Below are 21,970 nucleotides of genomic sequence, written 5' to 3'. Positions count from 1 at the left end.
CTAGTACTGTAGTAGCCCTCTTAGTAACAATCAGGCAGGAACTTCTAGAAGAAATCTGACACTCCAGCTGTTCTCTGCTCTCACCTTTCAGTCTGAATGAACTAAAGACTTATCTGTACATGTTTTACCAGGGAGACATAATTGAATCCAGAGATGTGTCATCACATACTCTGCCGTTTAAAAAATCTGCTCACGATGGGGGAAGGAGACAGGTGTGCTTTCTGACAGCCCCACTGTTTTGCACTTCTAGTGCTCACTGCCTTCTCTCTCGGTGCCTTCCTTAAACCCTTCTTCTCTTAACAAGGAAACAGGATAACAAAGTAATTAAGAGCCTGGGTTCTGCCTATCTGTGAAACAGAAACATAACCAAGGACATAGAGAATAGACTGGTGATTACCATGGGGGAGAGGGTGGGAGAGGGTTGGATTGGGAGTTTGGGATTAGCAGGTGCAAACTGGTGTATATACAGGATGGATAAACAAAAAGGTCCTACATGGGACTTCCCTGGTGGCACAGTGGCTAAGAATACATCTGCCAATGCAGGGGACACGGGTTCGAGCCCTGGTCCGGGAAGATCCCACGTGCCAGAGAGCAACTAAGCCCAATGCCACAACTACTTAAGCCCATGCACCTAGAGCCCATGCTCTGCAACAAGAAAAGCCACCACAGTGAGAAGCCTGCGCACCGCAACTAGAGAAAGCCTGCGTGCAGCAACAAAGGCCCAGCGCAGCCATAAATAAATAAATAAATAAATACATTTATTTTTAAAGAAGTGGATGTATTTTAAAACAACCAAAAAGGTCCTACTGTTGAGCACAGGAAACTATATATCCTGTGATAAACTGTAATGGAAAAGAATATGAAAAAGAATGTATATAAATGTGTAACTGAGTCACTTTCCTGTACAGCAGTAATTAACACAACACTAATTCAACTATACGTCAATAAAAAAATAAAATTAAAAAAAATTGCCATAAAAATAGTCACATAAGGGGGACTTAGTCACATAAGGAAAGACTTCGCCTTCCAATGGAAGGGGTGAGGGTTCGATCCCTGGTGGGTGACCTAAGATCCCACATGCCTTGCGGCCAAAAAACCACAATATAAAACAGAAGCAATGCTGTAACAAATGCAATAAACACTTTAAAAATGGTCGATATCAGAAAAAATCTTTAAAGAAAAAATTCACATAAATCAGAAACAAATGAAACATAATAAAGTGCATACATTAAAAAAAAAAAAAAGCATGGGTTCGGGTCACATCGCAGCTTCCCACTTACTTACAGCTGTGTAATTCTGGGCAACTCACATAATGTCTCCTCAGACTCCTCATCTATAGATGGGGATGGTAACAGTTCCCTACCTCAGAGCGTTGCTGTAATCCATAAACACGGTTAAGTGCCTTGGTAAATGTTTGAGGCTCTCTGGTTATTGTGAATTAAAATACCTCAATGGCTTCTGGCCATGTGATTTATAATAGTTTGACATTTAACCAAATGGTAAAACTATTCCATTTATTATTCCCATCTCTTTTTAACCCTTACCCTGCTTTGTTGTTTATATTTTCTCCCAACACAGAGTGCTCGTTCCAGGAGAATAAAGGCTTTATTTTGTTCACTGCTGAAAGCAATAGCACCCAGAAAAGTACTGTACATATGAAGCCCTCAGTAAACACTAGCTGAATGAATGGTGCAAAGTGTCACAAGGAAAAGTACACCAAAACTTTCATTATAATAAAAAAGTATAGATAAATCTTTCTCTAATGGCTTCCAGTCAAGTAACTGAAACCACCATATGCTATAATAAAAACATAAGTAATTTATTAAAATTTGAAGGCAAAAACGTAATTTTAAAAGATTTAGACCTATGTTAGGCGTGATAGAGTACGGATGCTTTCTTGAAATTCACAGTCACATCCAGGAGTATCACTTTCAGAATGTTCTAGTAGATTGAGTTTACTTTTAGTTGTCTTTGATGAAAGTCACTATTCTACTCTCTTTCTTAATAGAAATGGTTTTTCGAAGACTCACTTTTAATTGGTTTATTAACCAAAGATTATTTTGCCCAATTCCTTTGCTTTTCCACTTTACAGGTGAGTCAGAGCAGGAAGCCAGGTCCTTCCCAGGTTGTTTCCTAGCAGAGTATTTTTTGGTATATTCACCTGCTTTGCTCATTTTCTCTGAAGAAGACCTGCTATTTCTAGATAATTCCTCTTCTTTTCTTTGACTTCCAGTTCCAGAAATGATGTCTGCTGAAGGGAGAATATGTTCTAGCAATGAAATCTTCAAAAGACTCCTGCCGCTGCTCTGTGACTGGGACCCCCAGGTTGTCTTTGGAAGTTTCTAAGGCCTCCTGAGTAGACACTGGGACATGGAAGGAGTCGAGAGGCAAAGGAATCCCAGCGTCACCTGTAATTTTCTGAAACTGGATGGAAAAACAAAAGACAAGACAAAAATTCAGTGATGAACAAAGCCAACCATTAAAAAGTAGAGTTCAAAACTTCAATGTTACTCTGTGATCTTATTATTAACAGTCAATATTCAGAAGATTTCAGAGCCAGTTTTTTTCTAATGATATCTTGCCAAGTGATTCTCAGCTTAACCTACCTATATCCAAGACTATGTCCGCTACATTTTCAGACTTTAGTGACTGGGGTAGTTATTATCCATTTCCTTTCCCTCACTAAAAATAAAACCCTATTCTGTAAGATAATTAATTTCTTTTCTATCCTCCAGGCACATGCAAACAGTATATAGTTTGTGACCAGACTGTGTTCTCAAGCTGTCAGTTCCCAAGACCAGTCTGAGATTGGTTGATGGGGGCTCCAAGTAAGGCTAGAGGAAAAGCTGACAGGTTTTCCCCTCCCATTCCCATAACCAGTGATTCACTGTCATATGTTACCTATTAGCTATGTCTGGATTACTTATTTTAAAAATTATATCAGTATGTGTACCTCCATTAGTGTTCCTTCATTGTAAGCTGACTGCATACAAATAGAAACTTAAGTAAAATATGAATAGAATAGACATTTATATAATTTAAAATCTGGAATATTTTCTCTAATGTTTTCTTTCTTCATTAAGGAGAGTTTTCTTTAACTCATAAATTTTCGAAAGAACTTCCAGTCTCCTTATTTACAACAATACAGTATCATGAAATGGGTACACATTTACTAATCTCAGATTTGGAAAGGATTCCAGAGTCTTCTAGCTCCTGAGCATGTGAACTATTAGAGACTGATCATTATTGTTTTCTCCCTGACTTGGTCATTTCCTTTTTGCTAATCACTCTTAGAATCATTAAGTGCTATTCTGTCCACTTACTTGGATATTTTGCATTTGTCCTGGGGCACCCTGTTTTGATTCTGATTTTTCTTCTTCAAGTCCCTTCTTTTCTTCTTTATGTGGACTACTAACAGTAGAATTCATCTGGGGACGACCTAGTAAATGAAAATCTGACTGATCTATACCAGCCATTGTGGCCAGCTGCCCAAGCCTGGACCAGAGGAGGAAAGGAGAAAAGACAAAGGTTATTATAATCACAGAAGAGCAGTTTAGATTTCCCCAGACCTACAATCATGAAATACTTCTAAAATCTTAAAAGCCAACATCCTACTCCAGACTACAAGCCTCTCTCTCCCCCAAAATCTCAGCCCTTTCCAGATTCATCCTCTAAGACACATCCCACTGTCTCACTAGCAGCTTCAACATGTACCATGCATGTCGTCCACTGCCTGTCACACCTCTATTCCCACACTTCTTTACCACCTTTCCTCCAGTTTCCAAGAATGTGTTTGTTCCTTCCTTCCCAACACCAACACCAATTCATTCACTGACAAAACACCACTCCATCAACTATCAATCTCTACTTCCCTCTTTCAGCAAAATTGCTCATGGTTGAGAACCACGAACCTATATCTCCCCTGCAGATTAATAATATTTTTTATGTCTAAGGCAAAAATAACTTTAATTCAAACTTATCAAAAAAGCAAAATAAGTGAAAGATAGGAAAATTCTTATGCATTCCCGAGTATTTTCAATGAAAACTGCCTTCAATTTAGTCTTTACAAAAAACTACACCTACTAGTTACTCTATTTACAGGTTACTCTTTTATAATGAGCTCCCCACTCTACCAAAGCAGGCTTCCCTATTTGCATTTATTAACAAATTTAACTCCTTATTTTAAAAAGTCAACTATATTACCTATAATTACACTAAATATGGCCACGGAAGTGATGAAAACTGCTCCATTTCCTCAGCAAACTACCATTATAGTCGCAAAGAGAAGAACGCCATGAAGAGAAATGAACTAACCCAGCATCTTTAAGGAGATCCAAGAAAGCATGGAACTTCTGAAAAGAATTCTCAATGCTGCCCAAAACACCTGCATCATACAGGATCATACTTGTCAATGAGTGGGCATGAAGGGCTGCAGACAAAGAGAAATTCATATTTCTTAAGTGGGCATTTTCATGTTCCAGGTATAAAGAAGACTAAAAATGTCTGACATGATTTTTTCTCATTGTCATCAGAAGTAGTCTTGCCTATTTTCAAGGAACAAAACTAAAACACTCAAACTGTAATTAATTTGTAATTAACCTAATTCTCCACCAGTAAAGACAGAGACCATATCACATAGTAACCAAAACCCACAGGCACCCAACAAAGTTTCCTATATAACACTTAGGTGGTATATAAATAAACCAAAGTTACCGTTTTATTAATGATCTTTCACAAAATATCACATTTCAAACTAGTTCAATTCATAATGGAGCCTCATTCCACATTAGAAAATGACCTGCTTTAAGTTTCTCTTAAATTAGAAAATGAAATATAGAATCTGATTTGAATAAAACGTATTACAACTCTGCTGAATGTTAAGAATTAACTTTAGTGAGCAAAGTATCTAATGCTTACGTTTAGAAGTCCTAAATCATACCCAACCCAATTTATTAAATGTACAATCACCAGTGTTTTCTTTGGCTTCTTGAAAATACTCCCCCCGTGCACTCTTCCCCTTCCGCTCATCATCTATGCACTTAAAACCCCCTATAAGCTCAACTCTAGTATTTCTCAGAAAGGCCGTTAATGTTCATGATGACCCTTTTGCCTTACATGAACAGGTGCTCAACATTTATTGAATGAGTGTCCGCCAATCCAATGGATGCACTTTCAAAAATTCCTCCCTACGCTCACCCTGTGATAAATTATATTTAGATAGAACTTTTTAGATTATGCCCTGCTTTCATGCACATTCCCTAATGTAATTCTAATAGTATATATTTTTATCTTTCATTGCATTCTTAGAAGTTTTCCAATATCTTAAATTTATTTAAATGATTCACTTTCCTAATTCATTGCCAGGAGAGTCTCATCGTGTCTTTTATGTTACTGTATATACAGTATATGCACAAAAAGTGCCTTCTTGAATCAAAGAATCATGAACAGGAAATAAGCTAATGTCATATAAAAGCACACGTGCGCGCGCACGCACACACACACATACACAAAAGCAGATTTTCCCATTTTTAAAAACATGCTTTCTGGAATATAGATCATATGATCACTAAATACCAGTAAATGCAAAAGTCCATATGACACAACCAATTTGCAACATATTACAGTTTTAAAGCTTACAAATTATGTGGATATGGCTTAAAATCAAATCAAAATAAAACCAAAACACTCTCTAAAGCAGAATAAGAAATCTGTTTACCTCACTGACTCGTTTATCAGCCTTCAGTCTCATTACTCTTTCCTCCTTTAACTGCTTTAGGCACTCCTCCAGGTTATCCTAAACAAACAGAGTCAATATTAAAACTAATTCATAGTATAATATCCCAAAGCCTTTCCAGCTATTGGTCTCATCAGGATTTAGGGGCAGAGCCAGAAGTGAACTCAGATTTTAGTCTGCTACTGGTAATATCATACAATGCTAGTGAAACGAATTATCAAAATCTATCAAATTAGCATAGGTAAGATTTATTTAAATTCCACTTTTTCCAACATAAATTTGTGGCAGCCCACCATAAAAGACATATGCGTATAACATAGTAAGTCAGAAATAAGAAGTTAAGACCAAGAAAGAAAAATTCTATTTTTATTTGTGGGTCTCTTTATAGCAGGAAGTCCTATTAATGAACATGCTTAACATACCTGAATTACATAATTGCAGATTCAAAAGCATGTTTTTAAAAAGTAATCACTTTTAAAGCAATTTACAGTCAAGCACTGTTCCTGGAGTTCCCTGGGTATTAGATAATCTAATCATCAAAACCCTAAGAGGGGGCTTCCCTGATGGCACAGTGGTTAAGAATCCGCCTGCCAGTGCAGGGGACACAGGTTCGAGCCCTAGTCGGGGAAGAACCCACATGCCGCGGAGCAACTAAGCCCGTGTGCCACGACTACTGAGCCTATGCTCTAGAACCCATGTGCCACAACTACTGAAGCCTGCGTGCCTAGAGCCCGTGCTCCGCAACAAGAGAAGCCACCGCACCGCAACAAAGAGTAACCCCCTGCTCGACGCAACTGGAGAAAGCCCACGAGCAACAACGAAGACCCAACGCAGCCAAAAATAAATAAATAAAATAAATTTATAAAACAAAAAACCCTACGAGGAAAAAACGATCACTAACTCCATGTTATTTTACAGATGAGGGAAACAGAGGCAGAGAAGTAGAGTAAGTAGAGCAGCACAGCCAAGGTCACACCACTAAGTAGCAGAGCCACACTGTGGACTCAGGAAGCTGGGTGCCATTCCTGTTCACGGAGGTGGTAGTTCCCATTCACCAAGTTCACTGAATTAAAATGAACACTGATAAACTCCCTTAGGAGTTTCAGGAAATAAGACACTTCAGTCCGTGAAGTGGGTACACTGCTTGCAATAGGCAGAATTCTAACAGAGCCCCTAAGACTCCTACTTACTGAAGTACACAAACCTTCCACTTACCCAAACAAACTCTAAATCTAGCTGTAGTGAAGGGATTTTGCAGATGGAATTAAGGTTCAAAATCAGTTGAATTTTTAAGATAGGGAGATTATTCTAGGTGGATGTGGCCTACTCAGGCACCCCATGAAAAGGACCTGAACTCTTCCTGAATTGAAGTACAAAAGGGACAAGAGGGAGGCTCTCCATTGCTGGCTCTGAAGAAGTCCAATGCTGCGGTAGGGAAGGCAAGCGAGAGGCCTCTAGGACCTGAGACTGTCCCTCGACTGACAGCCAGCAAGGAAATGGGGACCTCTGTCCTGCAACTGCAGAATCTGAATTATGCCAACAAGCCGAAGAAGCCTGGAGCCATTCTTTCCCAGAGCCTCTGGGTGCTAACACAGCCTGACTGACATCTAGATTTCAGCTCTGTGACCCACACAAACTATGGTGAACATCCAACGTTTCGGGCTCAATGTCTTACACTTAAATTTCACGTGCTTTAACACTCTCAGGAGGGAACTCACATGTTCCCGTGTGTATCTGAGCAGGAAACCCAGTCACGCTGTGCCTGGACTTCTGACCTGCAGAACTGTGAGCTAGTCAAATAGGTACTGTTTTCAGTCAGTAAGAGTGTAGTAAAAGAATTAATATCCTACTCAACCTCCAGGTTCATGAACAAAATAAATGACTGTCATTGTTTTAGGCCACTGTTTCGGGGTGGTTTCTTATGCAGCAATAAACAATCAGAATTCCTATACTTATGAAAACAGTACGGTATATTTATACCTTTTAACTGCTTTGAACAATCACTTAAAGAATGAGGAACTCTGTTATATGCCATCATTGGGAGAGGAGCTGGTATCACTTTCTGGAGAGTAGCTTTTGGTACCTAACAACAATCCTACATCAGGGGTTTACCCTAAGGAAATCAAAGATGTGGGCAAAGATTTATCTACCAACATGATGTCATAAGATTGTTTATAACCAAACCCTAGAAGAAAGCTAAGAGCCTCCAAATTGGGATTGGTTTAAACAAACACAGCTCACCGTATGAAGGAATGCACTATGAAGTCACTAAGAAAATAATGACAACAGGTCTCAACCAGAGTTAATGAATGGGCTTCAGGAGTTCTACATTCAAAATATATCTCTGCGTTTTTCCTGGGAAACGGTGCATAAGCTTAATCAAATTCTCTGATGTAGAAGAGTATTATGACATGACAAAATATTTTTCATACTTCTTTAAGACAAAAGAGCAGATTAGGTGTGTGTACATGCAGAGGTGGCTTTTATTTCCTTCAATGAGTTGTCCATTTTTTCAAAAATTTGCTCAATGAACATATATTTTTATAGTCAGATCATGTTTAAAAAATTGACAGTCTAAGAACTTCAAATTCTTTAATGTTTCATTACTAAAGCCAGCCAAGTTTTCAATGGGGAAAAAGGGGAAAAAATGGAAAAATTCCTCTACTTTCAATATAATGGTTTAATAAACCTTCTAAAACCAATTTCAAAGAAATTCTAAACGAATAAGCAAACAAACAAACCAACCCTCACCACAGTCAGAGGAAAGTAGAGTAAAACATCCTGACTGGTTCTAAATAGCACATCAAAGTGCAATTACTTGGAATAGTTTCTCCCTCTAGTGGAGAGAATTAGAACAGTGTTACATTTTTGTGAAAAACTGTGTCCTCTTACTACAAAGTATTCGTAATTCATTTCCCTTACGTGGAAATATGGAACCAAAAAAGTTAGAAAGTAAAATTGCTTGATATTCTATTACTTAAGTAAGACTAATGATAAGGCTTTGGAATAATTTCCCTTCCTGTCATCTGCTCTCCTTCCTCCCTTCTGTACACCGGCTAGGGTGATTTTTCTGGGACAAAGCTCCCATCGTATTGGATATCAAATTTTATGTTCACCTTTCCTCCATTTAACATTGAAATCAATAATTTCTCATATAATCAGGGGATTCATAACCTTGATTTTTTTGTGTGGGCTACAAAATATTCCACTGAGTGGGTTTAACCATTTTACACATTTAAATTCTTTCCAACTTTTCAATATTATCAGACAATAACCGTTTTTATGCATGAAGGCTTTTTTCCGTATTGAGAATAACGTTCTTGCAATAAATCCATAAAAATGAGTTTGAGGTCAAAGCAAATGAACATTTTTAAGGCTTTGAGGTACCTATCTCCAAACTTCTTTCCAAAAGATGTCTGAGATTTTATACTGCCATCCATCAGCGATGTATCACTTGGTATATAACCTCTACTATAACTGTTGGCTTATTTCCTCACTTAGAGTCCAAGTTATTTGAAGATAGGGGGTGTATTTTATTAAGTGTTTATTCCCAGCACCTGTGCCTAGCACAACGTAGACGGTCAATAAATAATTGCTTAATAAGGAAAATCCCTGCCAATACAAGATGTACGTGTGTGAAAGACAGACTGTGTGTTTTTCTCTAACTGGATAGATGAAAACTTGTCATCTTTAATGTGCAATTTTTTGGCTTATAATTAGTAATTAAATTTCTCTTTTAGATTGTATTGCAAAAATTCAGAGTCTGAGGCAAATGGGCCTGGCACTACCCATTAGCTATATAACCTTGGACAAGTTCTATAACTCTAGGCCTCAACCTCCTCATCTATAAAATGGAGATAAGCTCCCACATCACAGAGCTCTTGTGAGGATTACATGAGTTAAAACACATATAAAATTAGAAGAGTGCTTGGTACACAGCATATGTTCAATTAACGCTGAATGAATAACATGTGAACGCAAGCAGTAGTGAAGGGCTTAAAATGAAATGGTCGCATCCCACTCCCACATCCAGCACTCAAGAAGCGACCGATTCTTTACTCAGGCTTTTAATTGTAAAATACGATAATGTGTACTGAGAAGTGCTCAGGACAAAATTGTCAATGTGACAAATAAAAAGAAATACTTACATAACCACTACTGGAATCTGAAAGTATTGATACTTGTCAGCATCTCAAACCCGCCCCCCATATCCTTTTCTCATCACAATCTCCTTCCCTCTTCCAGGTTAAACACCATCCTCACTTCTTGACAATCATTTCCTTTAACCTGCATGCATCCCTAACAAAAGAGTTTAGTTTTGTCAACATCTAACTTTATGTAGAGGATCACAGTATATGAAGTTTTTTCTTATTTCTTTCGCTCAACATTGGTTTAAAAAATTCATCCACATTGCAGCCTGTAGCTCTAGTTCATTCAATTTTATTGCTGGATAGTTTTCCCACTGTACGAATACACAAAATTTATTTAATTTTTGACTCTTAATGGACATTTGGTTTGTTTTCAGTTTGTGCTAATGCAAATCATGGACAGGAATCCTGCTGTACCGGTTATTCTGGTGCATTTACACAGGGCGGGGGTGACGGCTGCTGGCTCACAGGCTATTTATATACCTTCAGTTGATGGAGAGTGCTAAATGCTTTCCAAAGTAGTTGTGTCGATTTATACTCCAGTATAAACAGGGTAGAAGATTCCCATAGTACTCCAGGTCTACAATACCTGATACTACCACACTTTATTTATGTATTTGTCAAACTGATTGGCATGTAGTTTCATTGGTTTTGACTCACTTTTATTACTTAATGAAGTCGTACACTTTTCTGTGTTTACTGGCTGTTTGGATTTCCTTTTGTATGACGTTTACTATTGTTATTTTTTATTATATTTTTATTATTTATTTATTTTTGGCTGTGTTGGGTCTTTGTTGCTGCGTGCAGGCTTTCTCTAGTTTCAGTGAGCAGGGGCTACTCTTCATTGCAGTGGCTTCTCTTGTTGTGGAGTACAGGATCTAGGAGCGTGGGCTTCAGTAGCTGTGGCACGTGGGCTCAGTAGTTGTGGCTTGCAGGCTCTAGAGCACAGGCTCCGTAGTTGTGGAGCACGGGCTTCGTTGCTCCGTGGCATGTGGGATCTTCCCGGACCAGGGCTCGAACCCGCGTCCCCTGCCTTGGCAGGTAGATTCTTAACCACTGTGCCACCAGGGAGGTCCAACTATTGTTATTTTGAATTCTTCTCCATTTCCAAGTAATACTCTTACATGACTATTTTCTCACTAAATTGGAGGCATTAGCTGTTCGTTTTCTATTTACTAAGTAAGGGTTTAGTTCCTTTACACTGTTTCCACACTGCTTAGTAAAGTTATGTCATCATTAGTTATTCCACTGCTCAGGATCTCTTTGACTTGTAGTGATATACTTAAAAACCTACATTGTTGATCAACTATAACCTCTCTCAACGTCACGCTTTCTAAAATGAGGACATTCATACCATCTTCCCTTTTTTGTACCTCCTGTCTACCTTCCAAACCTAGCTTTTACGTTGTCAAAGTTGAAATTTATATTCTGTTCTATGTGCAGTTAAGTCTTCTGTTATTTGAGAGTCAGTAGGGAGTAAGGTTTAAGAGAACAGGCAGAGAGCCTAAACTCAAAGCCTCGATCCAACCCTAAATTAGGTACAGCCTCGGCAAGTTCCTTCCCTGTCTTAGCTTCCTTTTCTCAGAAGTGGGAATGGGGCTTCCCTGGTGGCGCAGTGGTTGGGAGTCCGCCTGCTGATGCAGGGGACACGGGTTTGTGTGTCAGTGTCACTGCCCTTGTGCAGGGTGACCACATACCCCAAGCGGCCTTGGGCTGTTCCAGTTTATACCTGTTGTCCTGATGTTACAGCATTAGAGCGCCTCCTTACACTACTAAAGTGTTCTGGTGTGGACAACAAATTAGATAGGTGGTCATTAGCCCCGTGTGTCGCTGAAAAGGGGGACATCTATAGTGTCAAGTTTAAGTGGATTCTTCTCTTCCTCACCAATAGTAGGTTAAAAATCAACCATAGCTTAGTTTGCTTCATGTTTATGTCAGTATAGCCTTTTCTCCTCTGGAGTTCAAGTTCCTTCTCCTCTTCCTCTCCCTCCTCCCTTCCAACAGTGCCTAATAGCTAGTAAGTACAATATGCCTCAAGGTGTTTCTAAGCTCTCAATCACACAATCAACAGAAGCCTCTCCACTCTAGACTAGCTGCTCTCTGCACTGAATCCCCTAGTACCCTACTTCTTGGTTTATTGCCTCATATTGCTGGATTCTTTCTATAAATAGCTTAAGGTGTAGCACAGGAGGTCAATTTTTCAAATATCTTTGTGTACAAAGTATCTTCTTCAGCCTCCACTTATGACTGATAGTTTGGCTGGATACAAACCCCTAGGGTGAAAATTATGTGCCTGAAAAACTTTGGAGGTATCTTTCTAATGCCTTCCAGGATCCATGGTGCTGATGACAAGTATGATAAAGTCAGATTTTAACTCTTTTTTTTAGGTGGCCAGTATTTTTCTCTCTGGAATGGATGTATCCTCTCAGTATTTTATTCTATTTTATTTTTTCAGTATTTTAAAGTTTCACAATGAAGGGTGCCTAGGTATGAGTCTCTTCTTGCTCATCTTGTGTAACTATTTTCAATCTGAGGTCTGATGTCTACTTTCAGCTGTGAGGAATTTTGTTGCCCTTTGACAGCTTCCCTCCATTTTTTTTCTGGGTCTGGAGTTTCTAATAGTAACATGTGGGATCTCCCAGATGCAGCCTCTCTAACATATTGCTATCACATTTTCCATTGTGTCTTTCTTTTTCATATACTGAGAAATTTTTAAAATTCCTACTGAATTTATTTCAGCAACCATATTTTCATTTCCAAGAGACCTCTCTTGCTTTCTGACCATTCTCTTTTTGATTAACACCCTAGTCTTATTTTATAGTTGCTAGCTCTTTTTAAACCTCTCTCAGGATACTAATTAGGGTTTTTTCTTAAATTATTTTGTTCCCTCAATTGTCCCTGGTCCTACCAGGATATGTTTTCACTCTTTTTCCCCCTCTCATGTTGGAAGCTTTACTCAACTATCAGGCAAATGACAGTTATTTTCTATTTAAGAATGAGTGCAGAAAGCTCCCTGAAGTCAACGATTGATTGATTGGCTTCTTATGCAGGAAGAAGCGGGGAGTAACTGTAATAGGATCCCCCCCAAACACAATTTTCTACGGTGTAAAAACTCATAATAGCTGCCCTAGTTCTCGCCAGTTTCACTGTTTTCAAAATGAAAGCATCTCATTTCAGGAGCGTGAGGGCGGGGCTGGGAGTCCACTCCTCCAAACACAACCCTTCAATAAGCTCCCCTATTTCAGTCACACTTTTAACTAACTCCACCCTCTCTCCTACATGCGCATCTGAGCATTGGGCTACTTCTGCAGGTGGGGTCAGAATCCTCCTCAGTTGCAGGTGGTCGCTGTGCATATTCTAGGTGATGCTTTTCCTCTGTTCTACTGCTTCAGTTTCACACTCTTCCACTTGTCTTCCATCTTTCAAAACTATGTTGAAATCTCTTGATTGTTTTGGGCTTATATAATTAAACACTTTGATACCATCCTTGTAGTGTCTTGTCAAAACGGAGAAGAGCTGAAAGGGTTCTCAGTGCATTCTGAATCTGCTATTCTGTGGTCCCAGTGTGTAAACTTCTTGGTCTTCCCCAGTATCTATCATTGCTATTAGAAATACAATCTCTTGGTCTACTCATGAAGGAAATGAATACAACACATCTAAAATGACAAGGAATGTGGGTAGATGCTCTAGGGTCTTGTCGTACTCTGCCATTTACTAATAAACCACTTACGTGCTACAAATTGTAGGTGCTCATTTATAAAATGAAAGGGGGTAACTCTACATGAAATATAGATTTCTCCTACTCTAATATTTCATAATTTTCTAAGTTTTTTCTTAAAATTTCTCTATATTATCATTAATTTTAATTAAAAAAATAAAAATCTAACTTTCTCTTTTGAAAATCAAACAGTTAATTCCCATAGTCCTATAATAATGGGATAATTAGTTCTGAAACCGGTCAAGTTTCATGTTTCATATGAAAAGAAAATCATATTAAATAATTTTTAAAAATTAAACATGGACTTTGTAGCACAAAGACAAGGTCCCCCCCAAATGTTGTTTCTTTATTTACTAGAAATGTTCAGCTCTGCATTAAAGTTGAAATAAAATAAATATATTATTTTTGAGGTGCAAAAATTTCTTATGAAAATCAATTTTTCTTTTCTGTCCATAGAAACAAAAGTATGCAATGACATTAGAGGTCAGGTTTATTTGGTAATAGAATGTAGCTTCTTGATATTTTTTATTTTAGGAAAGGAGAATATCAACATCAAAACTTTTTTCAACTTTACTTTTATTTAAAATGAGGCCATATTTTCCTCTTGTAAAAAGAGAGTTCAACTAGAACTGTCAATTTTCTCATCTGTAAAACAAGAGCACTGAATCAGCTGACTATATTCATTCAGAACTCAATTTCCTTACCTTATGATCACTAAGGTTCTCCGTAAATCTAATATACTAAGGTTCTAAAGAAAGGAAAATATATTACTAACGACATGTTTTGATTTTTATTTCTTAGAGCTCAAATGTCCCCCATTCACCTTGGTCTAAGCTTAACCAGTCAAGGAGATACAACGCAGATGGGAGGAGAAAACAGAACCCTCACACAAGCTGTGCCGTGTTGCAATCAGGCTTCCGTTTGAAAAATAATCTTCTCTATAGCTTTAAAGTGATACCTTTGTACCGGCAATGCTTCTTGTTTCAAACTGATTTTCTCTGGCTCTTCCCGAACACTTTCTGAGGAATCATCGACCTCTTCGATTTCTGAGGGGGAAGGACTCTACTGTTACAGTCACAGGAAATTCTGATGGACCTGAGTGTCACAAGAAGGAGATAGGAAACCATAGACTTGTTAAAGTGCAAAGAAAGAAGACAAGATTGTATAAAAGACAACACAAGCCAGATACCAAATATGCAAATATTAGAGGACATTTAACAAAAGTGATCTGAGGTATCATTATTTATAAATGTCTCTCACTGCTCCTTAGTCTAAAACAGGCAATGACTAAGTAATTTATTTTTGCTATGTTACTGTACAGACCTCTGTTGTACACAGTTAGGATTAGTAATGGGAATTGCCCATATTATTTTATTAAGTTTCTTTCACAGAAGCCAAGGGAAGATCCAAGGTAACCATTTTTTCTCAGATCAACTTTAGACTGCAAATGAAAAATTTATTTTTCACCATCAGACAAAAACAGTCTGGAAGAAAATGTAGTTTTTCGGAGGAAAATACATCAGTAAAGGGACTGATAAAGAATCAGAAGAATAATCAGAAAGTCAACATATCTAAGCTGGGAACAATAGATGTTAGAATTCATAAAAGTAAATCACATACACATACATAACTAAAACTGACCCATCAGAAATTTCATCTTCTCATCACCCTTAAGCCAAAACTAGGGTAACAGTAATACAATTCTCCCATCAAGATTCACTGCCACTGCAATGTTGTTCAACTGGACATTTCCAAACATTTAAAACCTGACCTGGCCACAACCCCATAAAAGTCTACAGATCATAAGGAAGTGTGCTGGGATTATATAACCACGCAGAAGACAAGTCACCAGGACATCATTCTGACAACAAGCAGCAAGCCCTGCAGCACAAGAAAACCCTAACAGGAGAGCGAGGCGCACACCCCTCCCTCTGGGCATGCAAGGGCAGGACTGACACCCAGGATGCTCTTCTCTCAACCTCAGCAGTGGTGCCTTTCACAGAGCAACTATGCAGTCTCCCAGAACCACTGGGAAGGAGAATCTGATACTGACAGTATTAGCTTGCCATGAGGCCATAAGCGAGGGAATGTGTGTGGCCTTGGTGAGAGAGCAGAGGTTTGGGAGATTTTGCTTTATATTGGCTTTCAGATCAGGAATTTGTACACATAGCCCGCAAACCACGTTTCTTGCAAACATATGAACGTTCTTGAGTATGACAGCTCCATGTGAGGGGTCAGAAATGGCAGTCAAGTTCGTTTCACAGGTAACAGCTGATTTGTGGACTGGACAACAGGCTTCCTTGTTTACAGACAACCACAAGGCTGCCAGTTGTGTGCCAAATCCACACAACTACACCGTTGCGTTGGGAGAGCGGCCAAACATGTTTTACATGATTTATTTCAGAGAGGGAAATGCTTCTTGTAAGGCTCTGTCAGTTTAAAAAGCAATAAGAATGACCATCTACCTTTCCCAGTTCAAGCCCTTTATATCATAAATATGATAGCTACACACCAACAACTGATTACGTACAACACGAGCTCTGATGAATGCAAAGCCCCTAAAAAGATATCAACAAAACAAAGATCTTATGTAAATACATCACCAGTTAAACCCAGTTAATACAACTATTTAGTATTACGTACAGTATCCATATAGAATTGTGTATAAAAATAAATAAGCTCAAAACAAGGACCTGGAAGGCTCTGCTATGGAGAAAACTGAACAGAATTCAGCCGACTGGCTTGGTAATAACTCTCTGAACTGCTGAGAGGCCCCTTCAGTTCCTATGTTCAGGATGCTTGAGATTTCAGTCTCACTTCTTTAAATGGTGATATTAATCATTCTCTAATTTACCACCCTGTATGAGGAGGATGGACCTGAGATTAAGTGTCTCAGGAAGAAGCTAGGAAACCACAGAGTTGTTAAACTCAAGTGCAAAGACTGGGGATTCAACACTATAGTTTATGCAACAGCAATTCACATCATCATTTGGTCATATTCTTTCTACAAAAGATGCACTCACATGTATTAAAAGACAAAAATTAACTTACATCTGTATCAATATGTTAATGTGCTTCAATCACATATGTTTTCATGAAAGTTTAAACATAAAATCACCTTTAAGATCTTGGCCATGTAATCTGCTCCCTGCCATGTCAAATTATACCCCGTGAAGTTTACTGTCTTAAGAGTGATAGAGTTCTTTATACCTTAACAAGTAACTAAAAGGAAAAAAAAAAACCACACACACAATAAGATGAAGAGCCTATACATTTGTCAGTCTTGACTTATTTGCTTTTCTTGAGTCAATTGGAGGTTTACAGCCACATTCTTAAAATCATTAACTACAATCTTCCCAAACAGGTAATTGATGAACTGATGCATTCTAAAGCTTGTCAGTAACAAAGTGTTATTCCAGTTTACAGCAACAGTTTAATTCTATTCACTACTAAAATTGAATACACTAGACACCGCAAACTTTCTTCCCAACCACTCAGTAAAGTACTACATACTTTTGAGACAAAAGAAAAAAAAGAAAAACCTAAAGAGAAGAGAGAGGACCTCAAAACCTCTGTTCCCTCAAATTGAAAGGCAGGCTTCCTGACCCCTCCAGACCACTACTGGATACAGGGAAGGGACACTAATGTTTCAGGACCCTAATCAAGAGTCACCTGCTTTGTGATTACTTCCATGACACACCCTCACCAACACCACTGAATTTGCTGCTCCTATGGGATGTTACATATTTCCTATTTTAACACATACCACAGTGCATTATAATTATGATTGCAGATAGATGTTCTAACAATTTAAAGAGAATGATGACTTTTTTGCTCTTACATCTTGCTATTTCCCTTCCCATAATATTTCTTGAAGAGAAACCATAAAAATATAAACAAACAGAAAAAACAAAAAATATACAAAACATGTGGTTTGTGGCTTAACACAAACTTAAGTAAGATTAATTCTGACACTATCCAGCATGACAAACTTCCATGGTACAAATGAGAATGGACCAAGGTTTGAGCAGGTACAGGAGACAATCCAGGTATGAACACCACCAAGAAAAGGTAGACGGGAAAAGGTAGACAGACATGGTGTGTAGGAAATCACGAGACCAGTCTAATGGGAAGAGACTTAAACAAGGCTGAAACTCACTTTCTAAACCTCCATCTCCAACTGGACAATTCACAAGACACAGGTGCACCAAAGAAGCCAATTATTCAATCCCTTTAATGGGGAGGAACAGTTTAAACTTTTATTGGTTTCATTTGCCCCAAAAGCAACTACCAAATGTTGGCAGGACACAATGAAGGCTTACCTTTGTTAACATAGTTAAGTCTCTCTCTCTCACAACTAGCCCACTTAGCTCCAGGCTCCTTAGCGCACCCAACACACTTACACAGCATTTAAGAGCTTTACACAGCTGGAGGTCACATCTTTATTTCTTATTGCAGGAACACGACTTCTGTAAGCTTTATTTCTGTCACAACCTAAAGCAAAATTATTGTAAAATGAGTGACTTAAACCATACATTTTATCATCATTAAAAAGCATCTAAATAAAAAAAAAAGCATCTGCTCTGTGCTAAGGATTAGAAACGACTCCTGCCCTTAAAGCCTTCATTAAGGAGGAAGATGTATAAACTCAAAATTTCAATCACATGAGATAAATAAACGTAAGCTTTAGGCACAGAGGTTCCTATGGAGGCAAAAAGTTATATCTAAGTGACGGCTTCATGATAACCCTGAAGTACAATCTAGAAAGATGAGGCTATGCAGAGTTGGAGTAGGAGGTGCATTAACTGCAGAGGGAACATCTGTGAAAACATACTCAAGCCTGACACCTGCTGGGCACAGTAAATACTGCAGGTGGGGATGACTAAAGGTTAGGGGTCGAAGTGTGAGAAGAGACAGAAAGGAAAATAGAGATGTTGGCCGAAGCAAGCCTGGGAGAGAGCATGGCTTGTATCCCACAGGTGATGAGGCCTGGGGTTACCACTGGCTGAGTAAAGGTGCCTCCGCTGATTAGAAAAAGGCACCCCGCTACTGAAGGACCAATTAGATTAAGGGAGTGATCACAAAAAGCTCCCCTTCTTCATGGCAAAGAGCCCTATGAGGCTTGGCCAAACACAGTTCAGACTACACGCCTCTGTGCAGAGCACACGCTGGGCAGCTAGTATGCACTAACTCTGTGTGGGCAAGCCATTAGCAGCATTATTTTAAGCACATCTTTTTATGGTAGAAGATCACTCAACATGAGTAGGCAGATGAACTTAGAGGAACTGAACCCAGGGGCCGCAAAACCACCCAGGAGTTTCTGCCACAGTCTGGGCAAAATGTAATATGGATGAAGAAGCAAATTTAGGAGGAGGCCAAAATCTACAAACTAGACCCACTGGATGCAAGACATAAAGAAATTTCAGTGAAGGAACTCTGAAGAGAATGGGCTCTACAATAAATTTTTCTTACATTCAATGTAAAATATTAGGCAAAATTAAGTACCGTGGCCTTTCAGGTCCCTTCCAGCTATAATTTCTTTTGATTTCTAACTTATTACTCTGGTTAAGTAAAGTCCCTTTGGAGGTACAGAACAGTTCTTATACCTGAATGGGATGCAAAGAATAATCTGACTCCTCTTCACCAGGGGATGAGCTGAACTGTCGTTGCAGAAGAGATAACAGATGGTGTGAACCCCAGATCCTAGAAAAGGACCAGGCACACGATAAGTGTTCAGCTTTTCAAAAACAAATGAACAATCACTTCATCTCCTAGATCTTTACACCCTTCCTCTGCTGGCTACTTTCTCTCAGCTTATAAACATCCTCAAATATACCCACTTAAAAAAACTCTCAGAACTATAATTCTTTGGATCTTCTTGTGGGTAACCTAAGTCTCTACCATGCCTTCAAACACCTGTCCTCCCAAAAAGCCCAGATCTGTACCTTGGGCCCAGACCAATCTACCAGGCCCCTCTAAAGCACTGAAGATGAAGTAATATCCTCTCGCCACCCCCAATCCCTTTCTCCTGTGCTCTGTATCTCTCAAAAAGATGCAGCTGTAAACTGTCACCCACGCTTGCTGCCTACCCTTTTCTAACTGGTCACCAGGCCTCACCCATTCTCTCTCACATCTGCAAAACCCAGTCCCACCTTTTATAACTTAAGTGGGACCCTTAGATTACAATTCACCCTGCACCCAATCAACTGCCTTCCACATGGAGGTCCAAGTGAGCCTCTAAACCAGAAGTCCATCTCACTGTTCTTTGGTGTTTCCCACAGACTTCAGGATAAACATCCAAACTTCTGACATGACAAACAAGGCCCCTTTCTGTTGGGCCCCACTAAGTTCCCAGTATCAACTCTCATTTCTTTCCCAAACCCTGAGTTCCAGTCCTGTACCTTAGTTTTGCCAAATTTTCTTATATTTCTCAAACTCTGACACACACTGCTCCCTCCTGCTACCCCAGGAGCTTCTACATATCCTTAGAAAGGATGGCACCTCCTCCAAGAAGCCTACCCTGAACTTTCCCTTCCAAGATTCTGTGCTCTGCAAAGGGGAAAGTTGGGGGGGAGGGATAAATTAGGAGTTTGGCATTAACATATACACACGACTATATATAAAATAGATAATCAACAAGGACCTACTGCATAGCACAGGGAACTCTACTCCATATCCTGTAATAAACTGTATGGGAAAAGAATCTGAAAAGGAATGGATATATGTATAATGGAATCACTTTACTGTACACCTGAAACTAAAACAATATTGTAAATCAAGTATACTCCAATATAAAATAAAAATTAAAGAAAAAAGAGATTCTGTGCTCTGTAGCAGCAGAACTCACTTCTTCCAGAGCACTGACTCCTGTGCTTGTGTTTACTTGCTGCCCAGTAGAAGGGAAGATTACCTAGGGCAGAAGCATCGTCTCCAGCAGCCCTTGGTTCTGACAACTCATTCAAGTGCCAGGATACTTTACACACATAACCTGCTTAATTAATTCTAAGAACCCACAGAAAGAGTGGTTTTTAATGTCATTTTACAAGTGTGGGGATTGTAGTGCAAAAGAAACCTGTCCAGGCCACAGAGAGCATAAGCCCTGGAATTCAAACCCTAAGCTGCCTTGACACCGGTGCTCTTTCCACTATATATGATACACCTATTGAAAAAAATTTTTTTTTTCCTGAGCCCTGTTTGAATGGAAAGGAAATGAAACTGGGATATATCCATTTCCTAATCGCTTTGGTGTGTACCAGGCAAAGTCATTCAACAGACCAGTTAACATCTGTGCAACAATTAACGATGCTCCAAACTGTGCTAAGTGTTCTACTTTGTAGAGTCTAGAAGCATTAACACAGTGCATCCTTGTAACCGCTACAGAGGCTGGGTCCTGGTAAGCCCATGCTGCAGACGGGAACACTGAGACCTTGAAGCCTTAAGGCACTCGGCCGGGGTCCCCGAGCTGGCAGGAGTCCTAGGCCGCACGCCCCATCTAGTGCACGCACACCCGGGCACTGGGCACCGCTTCTAGTGCCCACCCTCCACCTTTAACCATTTAAAACCCCGCTTCTCAGCGCCCACACGAGGGCCCCTGGAAGCGGGAAGTACAAACCTGTCTCGACAAGCCGTGGCTGGAAGAAGCTCTGGATACAGATCAGGGGCAGCGGGTGGTCAGGAGCGGCGCCCAGTGCGCCCCCCGGAGGCGGTCGGCCTGAAGTCCAGCAGGCCCTCCTGCAGGGAAGCGCACACGGAGGGCAGAGGCACCGAGCCCTGCAGCACGCACAGGTCCTCAAAGCGCAAGAAGGAGTCGGCCGCGCTGTCCTGGCGCAGCTTCACCGAGTGATCATGGCCCGGACGCGGCCTCGAGGACGCTGGCTGCGGACACGATGCCCACAGCCGCCTGGGGGCCCCGGCTCGCCTCCCGGACCCTCGGGCGCCCACCGCCCGGCGGCTGCGGCCCCGTAGCGTGCGCAGGACCCGTGTCGCAGCCAGAAGACATAGGGCCACGGGCTCCAGATAAGCCGGTCCCTCCATGCCGCGCTCCGGAGCGCCCGCACGGCCCAGTGTTGGCGCGTGCATCAAGGCCCCCCGCACAGCGGGGCTGCGGTTTAAGCCTCCGGTCGGGCCCGTGGGGGCGGGGCTACAGGACGTCTGCCCGCACGACGTACGTCTGCACGCAACTCCGCCTCCCATGGGGACGCGGCCTGAGGACCAGGGGCGGGAGCTTCGAGACCAGGGCAGCGCGAAAGGTAGGGGGTGTGGAGAATTTGGGATTTCCAAAAACCGTTTGCTGACTCATCCAAACAAAAGTGAGACATGGTTGTATCCACTCATTTTAAAAGTAAACTCCCGATAAGTGTCTGTGCTCGC

General features: G+C 40.2%; 1 pseudogene; it reads right to left on the bottom strand.

The window, feature by feature from the left end:
• Positions 1-1,814: 1,814 nt before the first annotated feature.
• Positions 1,815-21,634, bottom strand: LOC112408401 (centrosomal protein of 78 kDa-like; annotated as a pseudogene).
• Positions 21,635-21,970: the final 336 nt, after the last annotated feature.

This window comes from Neophocaena asiaeorientalis, unplaced genomic scaffold (genome assembly GCF_003031525.2).
Source record: "Neophocaena asiaeorientalis asiaeorientalis breed wild unplaced genomic scaffold, Neophocaena_asiaeorientalis_V1.1 scaffold585, whole genome shotgun sequence".
In the NCBI taxonomy this organism is placed as follows: domain Eukaryota; kingdom Metazoa; phylum Chordata; class Mammalia; order Artiodactyla; family Phocoenidae; genus Neophocaena; species Neophocaena asiaeorientalis.
Note: the sequence above shows the minus strand (reverse complement) of the source record. Positions and strands in the feature narration are given on the sequence as shown.